This window comes from Danio rerio, chromosome 11, assembly GCF_052040795.2.
Source record: "Danio rerio strain M-AB ecotype USA chromosome 11, GRCz13ab, whole genome shotgun sequence".
NCBI classification, from domain to species: Eukaryota; Metazoa; Chordata; class Actinopteri; order Cypriniformes; family Danionidae; genus Danio; species Danio rerio.
Window position 1 is genome coordinate 10,620,001 of NC_141031.1, and position 20,000 is coordinate 10,640,000.

At 35.8% G+C, this 20,000-nt stretch overlaps 1 protein-coding gene across 17 annotated transcripts in view; it reads right to left on the reverse strand.

Annotated features, from left to right (window-relative positions):
- Positions 1-20,000, reverse strand: part of nlgn1 (neuroligin 1) — a 786,090-nt gene that overhangs the window by 752,297 nt on the left and 13,793 nt on the right. Inside the window, exon 3 of one of the 17 annotated variants that reach the window (XR_015501709.1) lies at positions 9,829-10,431. The exons of the other annotated variants lie outside the window; for them this stretch is intronic. The gene's annotated coding sequence lies outside the window, so the exon portion shown is untranslated. Of the gene's footprint in view, positions 1-9,828; positions 10,432-20,000 lie in introns of those variants that run through there. 17 annotated transcript variants of the gene reach the window in all.

Sequence of the window (20,000 nt, forward strand, 5' to 3'; positions counted from 1 at the left end):
TCCAATAGAGAATCTTTGGTGCATTTTGAAGCACAAAATGTGACAAAGACCCCATACTGTTGGTCACCTTAAGACTTGAAGGAAGAATGGGACAAAATTACACCTGAAATCACTTTTTGTCTTAAGTCTCTAAATACCTTTTAAGGAATAGCAACATTAAAAATTGATAAATGTCTTACTGTTCTAACTTTTGTTTTTAAATGTGTTGCAAGAACCAAAATTGGAATACATGTTTTTTTTTTTTTTTAATCATAAAAATCATGAGGAACACATTAAATAAATGTTTGTTGTATTTTCTGCAATGAGAGACAAGTCAAAGTAAATTTAGAAAGCACTACTTTCTTTTTTATTAGCATTTTCCATTCTGTCCCAGCTTTTTTTCTGATTTAGGATTGTATCCGTCTGTCTGCCTGTTTGTATGTCAGTATATGATAATTATTGTTCTATTGCAAAGTTTAAAATATTGAAAGAACTAATTAATTTGAATTAGTACATAATTTAATAAAACTAAAAATGTCATTAAATTTGATAATTATTCTTTTATTGCAAAGAGTGATGCTCAATTTAAAATAGGTAAAAAAAACTAATTTAAATTGTTGCATGATTTAATAGAACTTAATAGTCATATTTATAAAAACAAGTGGCATGTTTTCTTTTCAACTCATCTCAGCAGTCAGAAACAAAAAAGTAATTAAACACACAAAAACAAAATGAAAAGTGTTTTATAGATTGTTCATGGATTTGATCTTCAAATGTAAATGTATATCCATTTTTTCCACTAAAAAAAAAGATTAGAATCTAAAATAAATTAATGTAAGAGTCTAAATTATCATATGCATTTCCAAAGGCGTTTTCGAGTCGTGATCTTCTATGCCTCTTGGAGGCCTCCTCCTACCTCTGATAACTTTATTTTACATTTAAGCTGGGTACAATTAATATCATGTGTTTTATCATTTCATATTTTATCATTTTATACAGTTATTTTGTTGCTAATTAAGTTGTAACCATAGAGAAATATTGCCATCAAATTAAATCATCTTATTTTCAAGTATTGGTGAATTACCTTTGATTTAAAATCAACACTTAATCGCTTCATACTGCATACAATAATCACATAATGGCAACGCTCTCTCACATACATTTTAAGCTATTAATACTGCCCTTATTTCTGTTTTTGGTATAAGACTGCAGAAGGATGGTTTGACTAAATATAATAAATTTTTACCATTAATCATTCAGCAGAACTACATTACGCTTTAGTTAAAACCCATTCTTACAAAAATTTATATTTATTTAAATATATTTAAAACAACAAAATCTCTATTATTTCTCCATCTTTTTCTCTTACCAGCTCACTCGCTCCTCTGCTTGTTTTATAGAAAGCAAACAAAAAAAATGCCCAAAAGTCCTGAGACAGTAGTAGTGAAAAATGATGCATGCTGGGGGATATGTGTTGGCAATAAAAATGACCATAAAAGGGATGAATGACACTAGAGAGTAACAGAGCTCACGCGAAATAAAAGGAGTCTAGAAAGGCTTGGAGTGGAGCATCATTTAGACAAGCGACCTCGACAGGTCCAAAACGGTCCACAGGGAAAACCGGTAAAGAGGCGACCTTGGGATGGGGGGGGGTGGAATTGAACGTCCCACAAAATAGCAGACGAGCAGCTAGTTTTTCAACTTGACTTCAAACATTTTGTAGCCTTTTGTCAAGTTTCAGTGTGAGAAGAATGCATGTAACGCAAGATGCCAAAAGGTATTTGACATAATGAATCATCAGGGAACATGGAGCTGCTTTTGTAGCACTGCAGCGGCGTGTGAGAAGTGGCTCTGAGGGACGCTTTGGCATTGGGAGCTGTCAGTTTCAAACAAAGGCGCCATATGCTGACACTTTTTAAAAGTGTTTGTTCTTCTTCTTTCTATTGTTAGTCTCGGTGGAAAAGGTCAGCGTCCCTTTTTCAAATTATAATGACTTCATTTACATACAGCACAACTCAGGGCATCAAGAAAACATGACAGAAACACACTTGTGCTCGCACTATACAATAACAACACCTTCAACACATCCATAAACACTTTTTGTGAAATCCATTGCAGACAATGTCACAGTAAGGAAGTCAAAGAGGCGCACAGTGGTTGTGTTGAAGGATGTGTTAAAGCCCTAATGCAAATCCTGTCAGCTGCTTTACTGCTGTTAGAATGACTGTGTACTTTGTCCTCAAGGATTGTTAACCATAATACCCATTTGGTTGTTCTCTGCGAATCCATTTACCCCCCAAAAAATCTCTGTATTTACTCAAGTTGTTCAGAAAAATTAAATTTGAACAGTTTTATTTTATTTTTAACTGGAAAATTGTTCCCCTGTGCCATCCAGTATTTTACAGTACAGTCCAGTAAGTGGCAGAAATGTTTCCTCATTCCCATACAACAACATAAAAGGCGCATTTATGCAAACTACTGCGCACATATGTGTTCCTAGGGGATGTGTGTAATTTCAGAACAACTGAAACCATCAACTTAAATTGCAAAAGCATTGCATATTTTATTAGCTTTAGCTATGGTGTGCATTTGTCAAGGAAATGCTTCAACAACGGCAATTTCACAGTATGTATTGCAGTCATTTTAGGATGCCAACACATCCAAATAACATGCAATAGGGTTAATTAGGTTGCACATAATAATAATAATAATAATAATAATAATAATAATAATAATAATAATAGCTGCAAGCAGCAATTATTGGGGCCAAGCAGCCCAGTGGCCACATCATAAACAAACATGGCAACAGGCTACAGAGCAACTGAAAAATTTTATACATTTTTGGCAGCATGGTCTGAGCCAAATTTGGTAGAAATTAGGCTAACGATCTATGGATAGTTCAAAACAACAGATTTTCAAACTAATTCAAGATGGTGGACAGAAGTCAAGTCAATTAGGGAATAAATTACATCAGTGTTCTATGTATGATACAAGGAATTGGCAAGACCGGTCTCATGGCAATAGACAATTATTCAAAAGTAATTTGATCAAATTTGTATGATTTCTATTAATATAATTGAATTGTTTTTTAATTTTACTCAGAAGGTGGCTCAAATTGATGTAGTTTGTTCAAAGTCAGGTCTAGATCACACACATTAAGTTTGGTTTCAATACTTCAAACCATTGCATTGATGCAGCCTGCAATGTCATCTGGCAGCAGTACATCAAGTTTGTGCATATGCTAAATGACAACAGTTGTGTCAATCGACATGATTACATAACTTTTAGTCTATATGGTCTGAAAATGATCAGTCAAATTTGGTGAAGATTGGACCAATGATCTAGGAAAAGAAGGGGGCAGTGTGCCGAAATGTAGCTCACTTTAGACCATGCTTATGATAACACACAATTTTCAAGCTCTTGTTTGCAAGTTATTCGAAAATGGTTTGACTAATTAACTTTTATTCCAACTTTTGGTCAGCATGTTCTGTAGGTTATGTGATTTAATTTTGGTGAAAAATTGAACAAACGACCTAGGATGAGTTCGTTCAAATAGGTTCTATGAAAAATTTAAAAAAAAGCTTAAACCAATTTTGATTGTCGCCCATTCGGTTCAAAAGTTATAACGATACACATAAGTATCATTATAAGAAGAAGAAGAAGAAAAATATATAATCCATTTCTCAGTGAATATAGCCAATCAGTTTTGGTGCATTTAAACAAAACCATTTTATTTAACAGTAATATTCATTAAAATAAGTGTTTGGTCACCTTACATCTTTAGGAATAGAAAGATAATACATTTTAATACAAACGAGCTATTACAACAACAACACAAAACATCAACTAAATTTGTTTTTTGTTTCTCGTGATTTCTCCTGTTAAGTTTTTTTATTTAATATTTTTCCTCAGCATAATAATACGGGTGTACTAATTTTTCTGTAATTTCATGCTTGAATTGGCATGCTGTCAGAGGAGAGAACCTTGAGCTCAGAGATAATTGAGCCCAGGGCTCACGCCTGGTCAAAAAGCATATAAGGAGTTCAAGATCAGGTAGGTCTTGAGAGCTCTCCCTGGTAAAGGGAGGAAACGGAGGAGATGGGGTGAAAGGTGGATCCTTCGAAAATTAAGATAAGGTTGTAGGGCAAAAATCAGTCTATTTATTGTAAGCTTAAATAAATCTGATTGGATTATTGCTGATAAAGAATGAGAAGGCAGCTGCAATCAATCATATCACATCACGTGCTCCTCTTGAAATTTGCTTGTAAAACTTCACTTGTTACTGTACCTTCAGTTATACAGAAACTAGACTAGACTTGAGGTCCACTTTCCCACAAATGCCTGGGGCCTCATTGTTTAGGGGGGTTAACAGCCAGGTCTTTAATGGATAACGTGGTCTCCTGATATGCAGTGAAATAATTATGCTAAATAAAAAAAATAAATAACTCAGCTGGAATAATATCTTTAAATACATCACTTACCAAGAAATCACCCATCGCGCACCCTGCCACCTAGGAGCCTTCGGATTCAACCATTGATAATGTCCTCACATAAGGCCAACACTGCCATTGCCTTAGGGTTGTATACATTTGCAAATGCTTTTATATGTTCTAAATCACGTAACTGGTTAAAAAAAAGGGTGTCAATTAACCTATTTTATAAATTATAAATTAATAGCAATGTTTTTCACATGTGTTAGTGCGATACTTTGTAGTGTGCAATTTAACATAATTGCCTCTAGGAGTCACCAATGGAAATAAAACAAACACACAAGAAAAACACGTACGCCAGACATAAAGTTGGCAAGGACCAACACACATTTTCACGTTAGTACATTTAAACGCGAGCGAGAAACCTGGCGTAGGCAAATTGTTGTGCGTACTCAGCGGTAATACATGTGGCCCCTGGTCCCCAATGTAGGAACCAGCGTAGGCATGTAACATCAACATCCAAATTCAATGATTGTGCAACATCCTGTCTACTGAGATTCTACCTTCACTTGATTGATTTTTGAAGGCAGCAGATGATTCACTTCCAATAATATCCCACACGCCTGTGCATTCAAAGTTGACCTGTAAAATAAATATGGCATCTTAAAGTTGCAGCTGGTGGTCTGACTGTGTACAGTAAATGTGCCTTTAACTTTCAACTAGTTTGTAATGATTTTAAATAGGCTTAATTTTCACTAAAGCTCATTCCATACGAGAATTAGATCATTAAACCTTTATGCTGCATCAGATGTTGTGTCTAATATTGGTGTAACAAGGCAACAGTCAGCTACCTTTCAAACCCAGCCCAAGGTAGCACACACAAGAATTGAGAATAAGATTTTTTTAATATAATATTCATTAATTAAATTAAACTATAATATTTCACTACAGTATTACAAAATACATGCTTTAAAATTATTAGTAATGCATTAACTTAATCTAAATACTTTTAAATATTTAAGCTCTCTAAAACATTATGTATTCCAAGCTTTAAAATGAATCCAAACATATTATAAAATTGGCCAAAACATTACATTATAAAAGTCTCCAAGTTATAACCGATAGATTGGTTTAATGAATGGATCAAACTTTAAGTAATTCCTCATAATCCTCTCTATGAAGAAGCGAATGCCAAAATTGACAGCAAAAACAATGGTCGCAAGTAATGTTAAAGTTCAATGTAATTTAATATGCCTTTAACTTTAAATGATGTTTTTTTTATAATTTTTTTTTTTGTATTTACTGAACAGCAACTAGATATCTAGCACTGCTGTATCTCTGGCTGCTTGAAAAGCATTAAGCTCTCCAAATATTTTAATAACAATTACAAATTAATAAAATACATTTATTTGGAACTTGAAAGGTTACAATTCAAGCAGATTTTACCGTCACAGACGTCATCAGAGAGCACTTCTCCAGTACATTCATGAAGCATCTGTTTCATATTTATGCTCTGAAATAAAACAATCTTCTAAAAACTATTCTTTTCAGCATCTTAAAGATCAGTGTTGTCATTTCTTACAGCCACTTCAACAGATCCTCCAGCAAGTGGCTGTCACACTAATAGTTGAGTGCATTATTAGCAACTAAAATGACCAAAGACATGGTGACCATGGGCTTTCGTTTTCTTTGAAGAGAGATGGGCATCAGTGGGTTGGGAAGGTTTAATCTACATATAAATATTATAGTAAAAACTGTTATTGCACCGACTTGTGCACAGCCAAGGGTTAAACCTTACATTTTAGTCAGTTCATCAAAAAATATTTATTTTTTTTAAAATAAATAAGTACTTTGTGTTGCTTTGCAGTAAAGCTACTCAAGCCATTTGAAGTTAACAAATCATATTGTAGTTAAAAAAAATGAATAAATTTACACCATAACATACCTTGGGTCACTAGAGACCCTGTACAAACACACTGCTACTGCAATGATTTTTATACTCCACAAATGTGATAGAAACTGTATTTTATATCCCACTATCCCAACCCTACCCCATAAACCCAACCCTCACAGGAAACATTCTGCATTTTTACATGTTTAAAGTGTAGACCAAACAATTTTCCCACAAAAATAGACATTTTAATGATATTGTTATACTTGAGGACATTTGTACTCCACAACATAATAAATAAAAAACATACACAAATCAAAACAAAATAAACCTATTTTCTCAATTATTATGTTTATCAAAAAAAGCTAAGGAACACAAAGAAGACTTTAACCTTAAAAAATAGTGATTGGCATGGTAGTGAATGATTTGCCCAGTAATTCCGTATTTAAAGTCTGTATGAAATCTAAATTGATAGTGTTTATTTTGCTATCACGCATTGGTATTCTTCAGTTGAGCTTTTAATCCATGCAATGTTCTCCACTGGAAAAGAAAGTTACTGAAATTGACTATTCAGTTTCAGTTGGAAGTACATCAAGATACTGAACTAAGTCTCAGCAACTTCCAGTTCATGCTGACTATAAGAGTTAAAGCACAACTTTGGGTTTAGCTTCAACTATAAATAAATTCACCGGATCCAGCTAATCGAGTCCTTCAGGCTGATTTGAAAACTATGGGTAGCCTGTACTAGGACTAATCATGCAGAGTTTGAGAGCACTGCTTTAAATCATTTTTCATAAGGAGAGTTTAAATGTATTTTTGGTTGGTGTCTAGGTGAGATTCTTTAGGTGAGGTTGCAGTAGGCTAGTGTCCTGGGGCAGCTGAAGAGGTTCAGAGAACATACACTTATACTACAGCAAACACTGGCTGAGCTGGCAGTGGCACCATACCTGTAGGATATCAGTCTTTTCGATACAGAATAGGTAGTTCTGCCTTCACCTTATTAAACAACACTTATTACACAAAAAATAAAAAATAAAAAAATTTAAAGTGAACAAAAAGTACAGTGTGTTATTTTACATACAGTCAAAGTGATTATGGGTCAGGGACTAGCCGAAAGACTAAATGGTATTACATTTTTTTTTATTATAAAAAAAAAAAATAATAATAATAATAATAAAATAAAAATAGATCACCTTAATTGTACTAAATGTTTACTTTTTAAAGATCAGTTCTTTTATATTTCTTGTTTTTATATAACCCCACCAGTCCTACGCCACCCAACCCGATCGGAGTTGGGATCGAGACGGCGCCCTTCCGCATGGAAGTCGTTTGCTTTAACAAGGAGGCTAAGGACCATGGTCTCTAACAACCCTCGCTAGAGCAACTTTAGAGGTCAGAGGAGTGAGGTTTACCTGCACAGTACCCTACTATGGCCTTTGTTACACTCACCCCCCTAAAACTCACTCCCAATCCGGGTCATGGCACCAATGTAACCACGCCGGCCCTACACCACCCAACCCGCTCAAAGCTGGGATTAAACCGGTGACCTGCCACATGGGAGTTGGTTGCTCTAAAATCGAGGCTGAAGACCATAGCCCACAGCACTTCACTAGCTGGCATCCGTCACATTTATTTTTTATAATTAGCAGTTTGTAGCAGAGTCGTCCCTTAAATGCAAGTCTGCAAAGTTGGTAATCAAAACTGTGATAAAGAAAAAAAAAAAAAAAGGACTACCTACTGCGCCATTGTTTCATCCAACATACAGTATTTACAAATATTTTGCTTGGTACTGATCTATGTCAATAAAGTCAAAGAAATATATCAGTAATACATTTGCATAATCTCTGCCTTCATGGAATATACAAACACTCTGACTTACAATACAAACTGATAAACGGAAGACCAAAATAGACCTGGTCAGCTGACCAATCACAAAGGAGAGATTGGTTTGCAGACTTTAACACTAGAACTACCATCGGTGACCACTATGGTCATTCTAGTATTATAGAATTCTGGTAGTTTTTAAATGCAAGCATTGACCCAAATATTAAATAGCCATTGACTTTTATTTTGTTTTTTCTTACAATAATTGTCAATAGTTACAGGTTTTCAGCCAAATTCATAATTTCTCCTTTTGTGTGTTTAACAGAAAAAAATAAATGCAAAAACGGTTTATAATTGCTTGAGCCAGTCAAACCTGTCAACCCTCACCTTTTTTTAATCCGGGATTCTGTTGTATTTTACAATTGTGTCCAGAACATGTAAAGAACACAATTGTCCATTCCCTGGAGAAGCTTTACAAACTAAGAATATACTATACTAGCCAGTGCCAGGCTGAGAAGAATCCCTCTATTATTTTCTAAAGGAAATTTGTATTTAGGATATAGAAAAGGTGAATATGTGGTAGGTACAAAACAACAAATTGTGAATGGGTGGCCAGCCAGTTTATTCTTTTTCGACCAAAACAGTCTAGTGTCCCATCAACTTTGATCTATTCATAGGCCTTACACAAAAGAAAAATAACTGTGATTATTTAGTGATCAGTTAAGAAATTTGGGTCTCCACATTTGAGGAGTGTGTGTGCGTGTGTGTGTGTGCATACATATGAATAAGTGTTGCATTTTGATTGGTTGCGTTTGAAAAAGGAAAGAAAGTAGCTTTCTGTTAGATGTTTGCGTTTTAGGTAGAAAATTGTGTGTAGTGTTTTGAGAAAAGGGTTTTACGCAATGAAAACGGAGTTAAAGGATGAGAAATATCTTCTAGTTTTGGAGAATTGTTGTTTGGTTTTGCATTTTGAGTGAGAGGTTTCAGAAATTGTGTGACATGAAAAGATTTGATAACACATTATTTTGATGGTCCATTTGAGTAGACTGTCTGTTTAATATCTCCTTCAACAGACATTTAACTGAGTGTAAGAAACTGTGCAAGTACATGTCAACTTAACAAACCCCAACTCTAACCCCAGCCTAACAGTCTACTAATAATCTAATAAGAATTAGTTGCCATGTAGATGCAATGTAACTTAAATTCAACAAACAGACTATCAAAATAAAGTGTGACCAAAGATTGTAAGCAGTTAGAAAAAAACTATTAATCTGTTGTAAGGAACTATCATATTAGGACACTTTAAAATAACCTATGACTGGCTCTTTAACAAAATAGTAACACCTTTAGGGGTACTTAAAGACAGCAGCTTGAATGTCAACTTTAAAAGTTCTACTTTTAAAAATGTACAATTGAAATCATTATGATATAATAATATTTTTTCATGCTTTAAAAAGTGCACTCGTTCAACTTATTCAACACATCATGAGTGTTGATCTGATTGTAGTGTGTTTCTCAATATAACATTTAATATATGATTAATGTTCTAAATTTTCACTTATTACAACATTTTTACTTATTAAAATAAATTGTGCAAAGACATAAATAAAATTAATTATTAAATAAATAAATAAACAAATAAATAAATACTTCTTCACTGGATTAAAAAAAAAACAGAATTTCAGCTAATTGTATTTTATTTAAACTGCAGTACACTAATCAACATGCTGTTAAGATCCAAAAACAAACTACCAATATTATAAAAAGTTTGACGTTTTTATAATTACTCTTAATTTAATAGATTTTTTTATGGCCTTTAAACAACAACAGTAACAAAAGGCTGAAATTTAAGCTGATGTTCACTGAAAATCTTATTCCACGGGGTCTCCATTCACGATTATAATGTGAACTTGAGCAGCACGGCCATTCTCACATTAATAATTCCATTTGTTTTCCTCTGCAGAAAAAGTGCCAAGAGTTTCATGTGTTTGTAATATCCTCTTGTGGCAGCATTGTTTATTTTATCAGGGTTAGAAACAAAAAAAAAATAAGTATCAAGTTCTTGGATGCTGATTTTTACTTTTCTCTTAGGCTTTTTAATGTCATTTGATGAAAGAAAAAAAAAAAGGTTACAAGGAAACAAAGCTATTCTCCTCGTCTCAAACTTCAAACGGATGTTCTTCCAAAAGGCATTGGTAAATATGCAGATAAAGTGCTGCGCAGGGCCAAATTTCCTCTCCGAGTACAGGTGGAGGAAGCCGACAGCTGGAAAGAGACAGGGTTGGGAATCCCTGGAGTGTGCATGCGCTGAAAAATACAAGAACCAAATGAAATCAAAGGACTGTAAACATCCTCTATCGGATTTAGATCAGTCAGAAGTGGGAATTTAGTCTAAACGTGCATTTAGAGATTGCTCCTTTATTTCCTTTTATGGCTATTTAAGTGTTCCCCTTGCTGTGAACAGGCTGAGCTACTAATGCAGATGCCTTTATAGCTCTGGGCCATCCTAAGAACACTTAACACTGATCTAAGAACGGTTACTGCTCTCTGTGGGCAGGGCTCAGACTCAAGCTGGTGATGTTTTGGTTGGTTAGCATTGCCTTGTAGTTAACCTTTGCTTTCTGTGATATTATTTAACAGTCTGACTATAAAATGGTGGATCTCGATTGACACTCATATAAAAAAAAGGACAATTTAGTAAAATTAAAATTTAGTAAAAGGACAATTTAATAAAAATAAACAATTTAGTATTTATTTAGAAAAGTGTATTATAGTTTCTATGACATGAATGCAATAGCAAAATGTAGTATTAACTATAGTAAACTGATAAACTGTAATAAATACTGTAGTATTTTAACGTGAATCGGGACGCAGACAAAGGGAGTGTGGATCCAAATGCAGGGTTTATTAAATGGAATGGTAAGGTGTGTAATTAGTCCTAAACAGCTTCAGCTGTGTCTGTTTGCAATCATGAATATGTAGTTCTTTTGCTGGCAGATTTGTAGTTCTCCAGTGAGCTGTATGCTTACCAGCGATCTGCACAGGCTGGATCGCTAATGATTGTGACAAGTTTACTTAGTTTTTACAATAAACAGCTGCATTTTGAAGTATAATATACCCTATACTGTAGAAAACTGTGCAGTATTGGGTCATTTGTATATAATACTATAGTTATATTTCAGCAACTAATTAGCACAACATCCTAATTGGAGTTATTTGCTATAATATGGTTTAAAAATGGCAATGCAGTGGCGCAGTAGGTAGTGCTGTCACCTCACAGCAAGAAGGTTGCTTGCTCAAGCCTCAGCTGGGTCAGTTGGCATTTCTGTGTGGAGTTTGCATTTTCTCCCTGCATTCTTGTGGGTTTCCGCCGGGTACTCCGGTTTCCCCCACAGTCTAAAGACATAGGGTACAGGTGAATTGTAAAGGCCGAATTGTCCGTAGTGCGTGAGAGTGTGAATGAGTATGTATGGATGTTTCCCAGAGATCGGTTGCAGCTGGAAGGGCATCTGCTGTGTAAAACATATGCTGGATAAGTTGTTGGTTCATTCCGCTGTGGCGACCCCAGATTAATAAAGGAACTAAACTGAAAAGAAAATGAATGAATGAATAAATGGTTAAAAAACAATAGTAATTACAGTAAATTATTTTTTTTTTTTCCATGTGTGATTTATTTATTTTTAGCAATATTTATTTGAACAGTTCTTGGATTAGCATGTTTATCTTCAATAGCTCTTTGAAAGGGATAACCAGATAAGGTCTGTATTAGGTCTGATGTGTAATGAAAATCCATCATTATCATAGACTCAAATGGCGGTCATTACAATTAATAAAACCTAAAAGCCAAAAATTAAAGATATATATATATATATATTTTTTATTGTAGATGAGTAAATGACACAACATTTACTATAACATTTCCCTCAGAGAAAAATATACACAAACCACAAAAGTGCTGTTTAGCATAAAACATATTTGCAGACAAATAGCTAAATCATTTAAAAGGACCATTCCTTCACAAAAAAAAAAAAAAAACTTTCTGCAAAAGAAGACTCCTCCATTGACATTCATGTTAAATATTCAAATTAAATTAAATAATAAACAGCCTCATCTCTTTTCCTGCATGTTGTAGTGTGAGCATAAGAGGTTTCACTTTTTTTCTGCTGTTACATTCTACATTTGCATCTGATTGACTTATGACCATACAATAGTACTATTTTGAAATGCTACCTTTTGGTGTATTAAAAGTATGCCAGTTTAATGAGATTCCCAAATTAGTCAGTTTTATGTAATTCATTTTTTAAAATAATTTAAGTGGTACTTTTCAGTGATTTACAAACATGCATTGTATCCATTTTATTTGACTCCTATCATCCTACAAGACTCATTTCACTGAATTAAATATACAGATCAACCAGTATAGTCTATTTCCTGAATAAATTACTTTTACCAGCTATATCTTTATGAGCTAATAATATAAAAGGCAACCAGTCTTGTTAGTCATTAGAATGTTTTAATTTTTAAGAGTTGCTTTTACTCAAAATACATTTGAGCAAAAGACTGAATCATTTAATTTTAATTAACCAAAACCATATAAAGATAATCTTTCCAAAGTGGTTCTTTTTATCAAGTTCAAAGCATGCTAACTAATTTATTGATATTCCCAAGTGTTCTTGTCAGTGAGTCAAACATATAGAGCATTACCAGCATGACTTGACTTTGTCTTATGAATCTTTAAAGTATCAAAAATGTACAATAAGACCAGTGTTGTGACTGCCCAATCAATTACTCATATTCATATCTGAATTTTTGTGAACCAAAAACACTCTGTAATTTTACTTTGTGCGCGATTTATACACAAATGTGTGCATGTTCGTGTGGTTCACAAATGGCTTGACTTAAAGGGGCAGTCCACTCATAAATCTTTTTTTTTTCAGTTATTACTCATCTTTAAAACACTAATAAAATGTTTTAAAGGGAACCTTTGATGAAAATTATCTTTTGCAAGCTGTTTGGACAGAATTGTGTGTAGGTACATTGTGTTAATAGTCATATTGGGTTGATCAAATACATCAAATAATCATTGGGAAAGTTCTTACTGTAGTATTTTACAAACGTCACACGAGATCTACTTGCTTCATGTCTGTCACTGTGCTGTTTATCTGACACAGCCGAGGTAGAAATGAGGCACACTCTCCCAGGCACGAGGAAACAGTGGGAAGGGAAAACTAGTATTAAAGGCTCTGGCCAAAAAAAAAACAGCTATATTGTGTTCAGAGCAGAAATTTCAAATATTCTGAAAAATATAATAATTATTCTGATTGGCGTTTTGAGGTCAAACTGTACAGACACATTCTGACAAAAGACTCATCTTAAAGGGCACCTAGTTTACCCCTTTTTTAAGACTTAATATTAATATTATGGTTCTTGTGTGCCAGTTTAGGTTCAGTTGAAAACAAACCAGATTTTTTTTATATAATAATTTGTTAAAAAGTGTTATTTTGGGGGCGTGTACAAAGGTCGCTGTTTTAGGGGTGTTTTGTTTTACATAAACACTAGTTTCGACTTCTCGCCCAACGTAACAAGTGGGCAGAGCCAAGAGCTCCCCCACTTTGTGTTTAGCAACAGACAGACAGACAGAGAGAAGCATGTGTGAGAGGACCAGCATTCAATCCTACATGTACGACTCGGACACAGACCAAGCAGAGACTACAAAATCATTTACAGCCAACTGTGTGGTTAAAATTCCAAGCTTGTACACCGAGACTAATAACCACACACACTAAATTAACTTTGAGTATGAATAACTTCCTATAAAATCATCCTGAAACACTGCTCTGTGTATTTACAGCATAAACAATGAGAGTTGGTTCTTAAAATTGCACATTATTACTGAAATCAGTTTAGAGTCAAGTGAGGGATTGGAAACTAATGAATAAAACTGGAAAATCTGTATCAATTCTCAGTCACAAGTTTTCTGACTAAACTGATTTCTAATAACAGCCCCATTCATTTTAAAGAGCTTGTATTTTATGGCACTATCAGGAAAATCAGTGTTCAGCCGAATGAAAATGCTAATAGGTGGCTTTCTTCGGATCGAAATAAGGCCTATGGGCTTGCTCACGAAGTGAGTCTCGATGCTGTTTTGAGGGAGTGATTAAGTAACATCATAGCAGAGGAGCAGAACCGGCCAGCTTGTTTTAATAAAGTCCTGAATTATGCACGGCAATAAAACGCAGCTCTGTTGTGAATATTTATGAGACCGAAAGAGAAACTCGCACCGACAAATAAGACAACCGATATTGTGCTCGCAGATATAGAAGTGACGGAACAGAACAGGGGAAATGAGTGAGAGGTAAAAAAAAAGGAGGAACAAAAGGAGGAGGTGGCATAAATCTCATTCTGGCATACAGCACTGAGGCGCCATAATTGCCTCTTTACTAGATTAGCTCTCCACAGTGGTGAGATTAGCCCAGATCAATAGAGTGTGATGTATGTGAGATTGCCACCAAAATCTGCCGTGAATGGAGAGCCAGGGGGCGTTCAATTAGCGTGATGTTTGTATGGGTGCAATACAACATCTTCCAGAAGCGTTCTGACAAAAGACCTAAATGAGTGGTTCAATAGAAACCTACAGTAGAGAAGCTCATATCTCCATTCAATGACACTGCACTGTGTGTAAAAAAATAACATTGTTTTTTTATGTTGCTGCTTTATAATGTTTTGTCATCTCATTCAGTACTAATTCTGAAAAAGGTGTGCAATAGTCAACATTTGAATTGGATCAAAAAAGATTTATCAGGACAAAAATGGGTGTTGTTCAATATACTGTAAAACCTGAAAAGGTAACTCAAACCATTTGAGGAAACCGATTGCAACAAACCATTTAAGTTCAAAAACTAATCCTAATGAGTACTGTGAACTTAATCCATTTGAGTAAATGAAGCAAATAAGCAGTTAAGCCCAATTAATGAAGGAACTCAAACCTACCCCATTAGCCGTTCCCCTTACCCGTGAAGGGGTAGGAGTGTCCTAATTCTCTTTATCTTGAAGGCGTGTGGCTAAGGGCCAGGGGTAGATACCCTTCATGTTTTACCGTCATGCTTTAAAAACAAAACAAAACAAAGGCTAGAATAAAAACCGCTAAATTTTGCGGATCTACAATCCCTAATAATAACTTCTGTACAGCAGCTCCACAACATTCCAACACCCGATGACACTCGAATCCCCTGTCAGAAAAGTCAAGTGGCTGGGAATGACCTTTTTACAGTGTCTGATATAATGTTAATGTTGTTATTGCCACATTAAAACGTTATGATAACATGATGTTTTCAGTGATTTCCTAAAGATAAACACCAAAAAATAACACAACTGGAATAACTACAGCCGTCGCAATCATCTGATCTTATATGAAGCAAGAGATTGCGAGGACATGTTGATGTGTGAAGTTGCTGTAGTGCTGTCCTAATTCTTAGGGGTAAATTTTAAAGCCCTTTCTCTTAACACTTGGTTTTAAGGGCCAAGTGGAAGGGCAAGGAGAAGGGGAAGAGGTAGGGATACAAAAATAGAATTGGGATTGGGCCTTAAGTTGAATTAATGAGGTATTTAATTACCTTCTTACCTTCAACACTGAGTTCAAAACTCTTTTCAAATCAGTATAATTAACTTTCAGTAAATTGAGTTACAGTACATCTGGAAAGTATTTATTTTGATTCACTTTTTCCACATTTATGTTATAGCCTTATTCCAAAATGGATTAAATTAATTTATTTCTTCAAAATTCTACACACAATATCCCATAATGACAATGTGAGAAAATGATTTTTTTTAATTGCTGCAAATAATAATAATAATAATAATAATAATAATAATAATAACAACATCAACAACAACAACAACAACAACGAAAAAACACATGTACATGTACAGCTTTATTGGATTTCATCTATGGTAAATTCTGTTGATTGGACATGATTTGAAAAGGCGCACACCTATCTATAAGATCCCAGGGTTTACAGTGCATGTCAAAGCGCAAATCAAGCATGAAGACAAAGGAATTGTCTGTAGACCTCTGAGACAGGATTGTCAGGATTGTCTCTTCCTAGAGCTGGCCGGCCATCTAAGGCTACGTTCACACTGCGAGGTTTAGTACTCAAATCTGTTTTTTTTTTTTCTCAGATCAGATTTTTTTTGCATGGCTGTTCGCACTGCTCTTATAAATGTGGCCAATACCAGATTTGCAGTGTAAACAGATTATGATCCTAAACTGACCAGCATGCGCAAAAGTACATTACAGAGAGCACAAAATGTCTAATTATGCACACAATGTGTATACTGTATTAAGTAAGCACGTTGTAAGACCAGTGATGTAGTAAACTCATGAAGGTTAATGAGCAACTGCAGACTGTACTGTGAAGACGGAGTTGGTTTATCTCAGTTTGCGGGGAGGGGGGTTGCTTGAGCACCTGCCTTTTTTCTCTCGGAAAGAGAGTTTACCCTTCTTTGCACACGGAACCCCTATCCGCAACACCCATGACACTCTTCGGCTTTGCGATCAACCTATGCCTTAATCATTAACCAGATTAGTCAACAAGCACCAGTTTTACCTTCAAAATCTTTTTCAAGATGAACCAATTAACTCGTTAAGAAAGTTCACCCTCCTTTGCACACTGAACCCCTATCCGCAACACCCATGACGCTCTTTGACTTTGCGATCAACCTGTGCCTTAATCATTAACCAGATTAGTCAACAAGCACAAGTTATGCCTTCAAAATCTTTTTCAACCAACTAACATTCTGTGGTACAGTAATCGCCCTGTGTGCCATTCTACTATGCTGCTATGGATTAGATGATGTTTGCAGCACAGAATAAGGATGCATGTCGGTCGAAGATTATGTAAGAGTCACATGAAATCCATAACATAACTGTTCACAATGCAGTCGCATTGCAAAACATCAGATCTGAGATGATTTAATACTACACATATGAAAATGGCACAAATCTGAACTAAAAAGATGAAATTCCATGCGGTTTGGGCTGTTCCCACTGTCATTACCCGAGTCACATGAGGGGAAAAATAATCAGATTCGGGCCACATTTGCCTGCAGTGTGCAAAGTGATCGGGGGAGAAGGGCCTTAGGTGATTGAAAACCCAATGGTCACTCTGTTTGAGCTCCAGCGATCTTCTGTGGAGAGAGGAGAACCTTACAGAAGGACAACCATCTGTGCAGCAATCCACCAATAAGACCTGTATGGCTGTATGGCGGGGTCAACTTAATTGTTGCAAGTTCAAGCAACTTAAAATTGTAAAAATGTGTAAGTTAACTTTAATTGATTTGTGTTGGGACAACATGGAGGAATTGTGTGGAACCCAGCATTTTTTTTAACAGTGCTTTAAATATTGACTACTGTGTATAACGACAACAGAGAGTGATTATGTGAAGAGAACTTATGTTTAAGAGTTAAAGCATAAAGTAGGTGACCAAGCTCTCTCCTGCACATAAATATGACAAAGTGGATACTGACTAACAAGACAAATTGAAATTATGGGACTAAAAATTCAAAATTATGATTTTTGAAGTTGAAAATATAATTTCACTTTAGTTTTCAGTTTTTGTAAAAGAGCAGACACCTTTTTTTTAATTTGGAGTAATACAATTTTAAAAAATTACATATACACTCTCAGGACATTTAACAAGATATGTATAATAACATAACATTGCAAGGAATGCATAAAAAAATCTCATTAAAAATGAAAGGGTAACGCCGCGGTCACTGCACTTCTCACCCTGTAGACTTCTTTTCATACGCAAGCGAATGGAGTAGGGTCTGTCTGTGGACTGCAAGAAAGGGCCGTAACATGAATGGGTCTTAGGCCCCATTTCCACTAGTGCGTTTTAGTTTGAAAACACGTAAGTTTTGCTACGGTTACGCCATCCGTCCACACTCGAGTGGCTCGAGTTTGAGTGGCCAAAGTTTTGGAAATGCTAGAGGCCATTTTCATCCTAAAACGCTGCTACTCCGTCTCAGTGTAGATGGGGGAAAACGGAGATATCTGAAAACGGAGGCGGGGCTGCCGACATTTGCCTCTGATTGGAGCTTTTCCTCAATATTAAATAGCCTAATGTTACACAGTTCAGTCCTGCATCCTCTTCTTGCAAGTTCAGACCTCGCAAGTTTGATCAAGGCTGCAGTCTCCCCGTCCTCAGTTTGATATGGGAAACAGACTACCGAGGACACGGGTAAATCTTCAAAGGGAACAGTGTACTTTATAACCTTCACATCACCCTGGTTATGTGGTTTCACTTTCTCAACAATAAAATGAAAACATGATTTAAGGAACTGTCTATTGTGATATTAGCAACTTAACAGACAGCAGAAATGTTGAGGCATTGAGCTGCATTTATGAGCGTCATCTTTACTGTGTGGATATTTATAACAAAACGGAGCCTAACACCACTGCCTCCTTTCAATTTCAGTGAAAATGCGAAACATACCCTCTCTTCTGCTAAATATCAGTTTTAATAATCGATAAAGCCATTATAAAAAGTATAACATATAGGTTTATACATTATAGGAAATAAAGGCAAGCGATCAGTCAATATACAGAAGGTACGTGGTTACATTAATTATTAACCTATCTTTGCGCTTAGCCAAAACACGTTATCTGAGAACAAGTAATAATGTAATGGTGTATTTATATAGCGCATTTATTGTGTATGGCCACACACCCAAAGCGCTTCACAATCATGAGGGGGGTCTCTCCACACCACCACCAGTGGGTAGCATCCACTTGGATGATGCGACGGCAGCCACAGGACAACGGCGTCAGTGCGCTCACCACACACCAGCTATTGGTGGAGTGGAGAGACCGTGATAGAGCCAATGAGGTGGAAGGGGATAATTGGGAGGCCATGATCATATGGGCCGATAGAGGGACTTTGGCCAGGACATCGGGGTTACACCCCTGCTCTTTCACGAGAAGTGCCATGGGATTTTTAACGACCACAGAGAGTCAGGACCTCGGTTTAACGTCTCATCCAAAAGACAGATAATAGATTCCAATGACCAAAGTTGGGAAAATGATGTTAGATATAGACAAGATGAATGAAATATCACATTTAATAAATACAGTGAAATTAGATCCAGCTGGAGATGCTTGATGAGCAGTCCGACTAGCAGAGCTCTCATCTGGGTAGATAGGCTGCAGTGCTTGGCCGAGAGTGTGTGTGTGGTCACGTGATGTGCGTTTTCAGCGTTTTGGTGTGGATGGAGAGCAGTTCAGAAACATTGGGTGAAATGCTAGTGTGGACGCGGATCGTTTTCATTCTAAAACGCCGTTTTAAAACTAAAACACAAATTAAAACTGTAAACAGGGCGTAACTTGTAGCACGTTAGAGGCTTAACTTGAAGTTGTGGAGCCATGTCAAAACTATGTTGTCGGCAAGATGGCACTGTACATCAGTTCTATACCTATAACAACGACAGCTACTCCACACCTAAACCAAACAATCAGTTATTAACGTCTACACCTACCCCAACCATCAGTCATGAACGTCTACACATTCCCATACGCAATACCCAACCAAAGTTATTACCATCTACACCCTCCTTAAACCCAACCACATGTCTACACCTACCCCAACCCTTAACCAAGCAATCACAGTTATTAACATCTACACCTACCCCAACGCTAAATCCAACCAACACAGTTATTAACATCTACACCTTCCTTAAATCCAACCCTCACAGTTATTACTGTCTGAACCTTCCTTAAACCCAACCATAATAGTTATTAATGTCTACACCAACCCCAATCCTTAACCAAACCGTTATTAACGTCTACACCTACCGCAACGCTACACCCAACAATCAG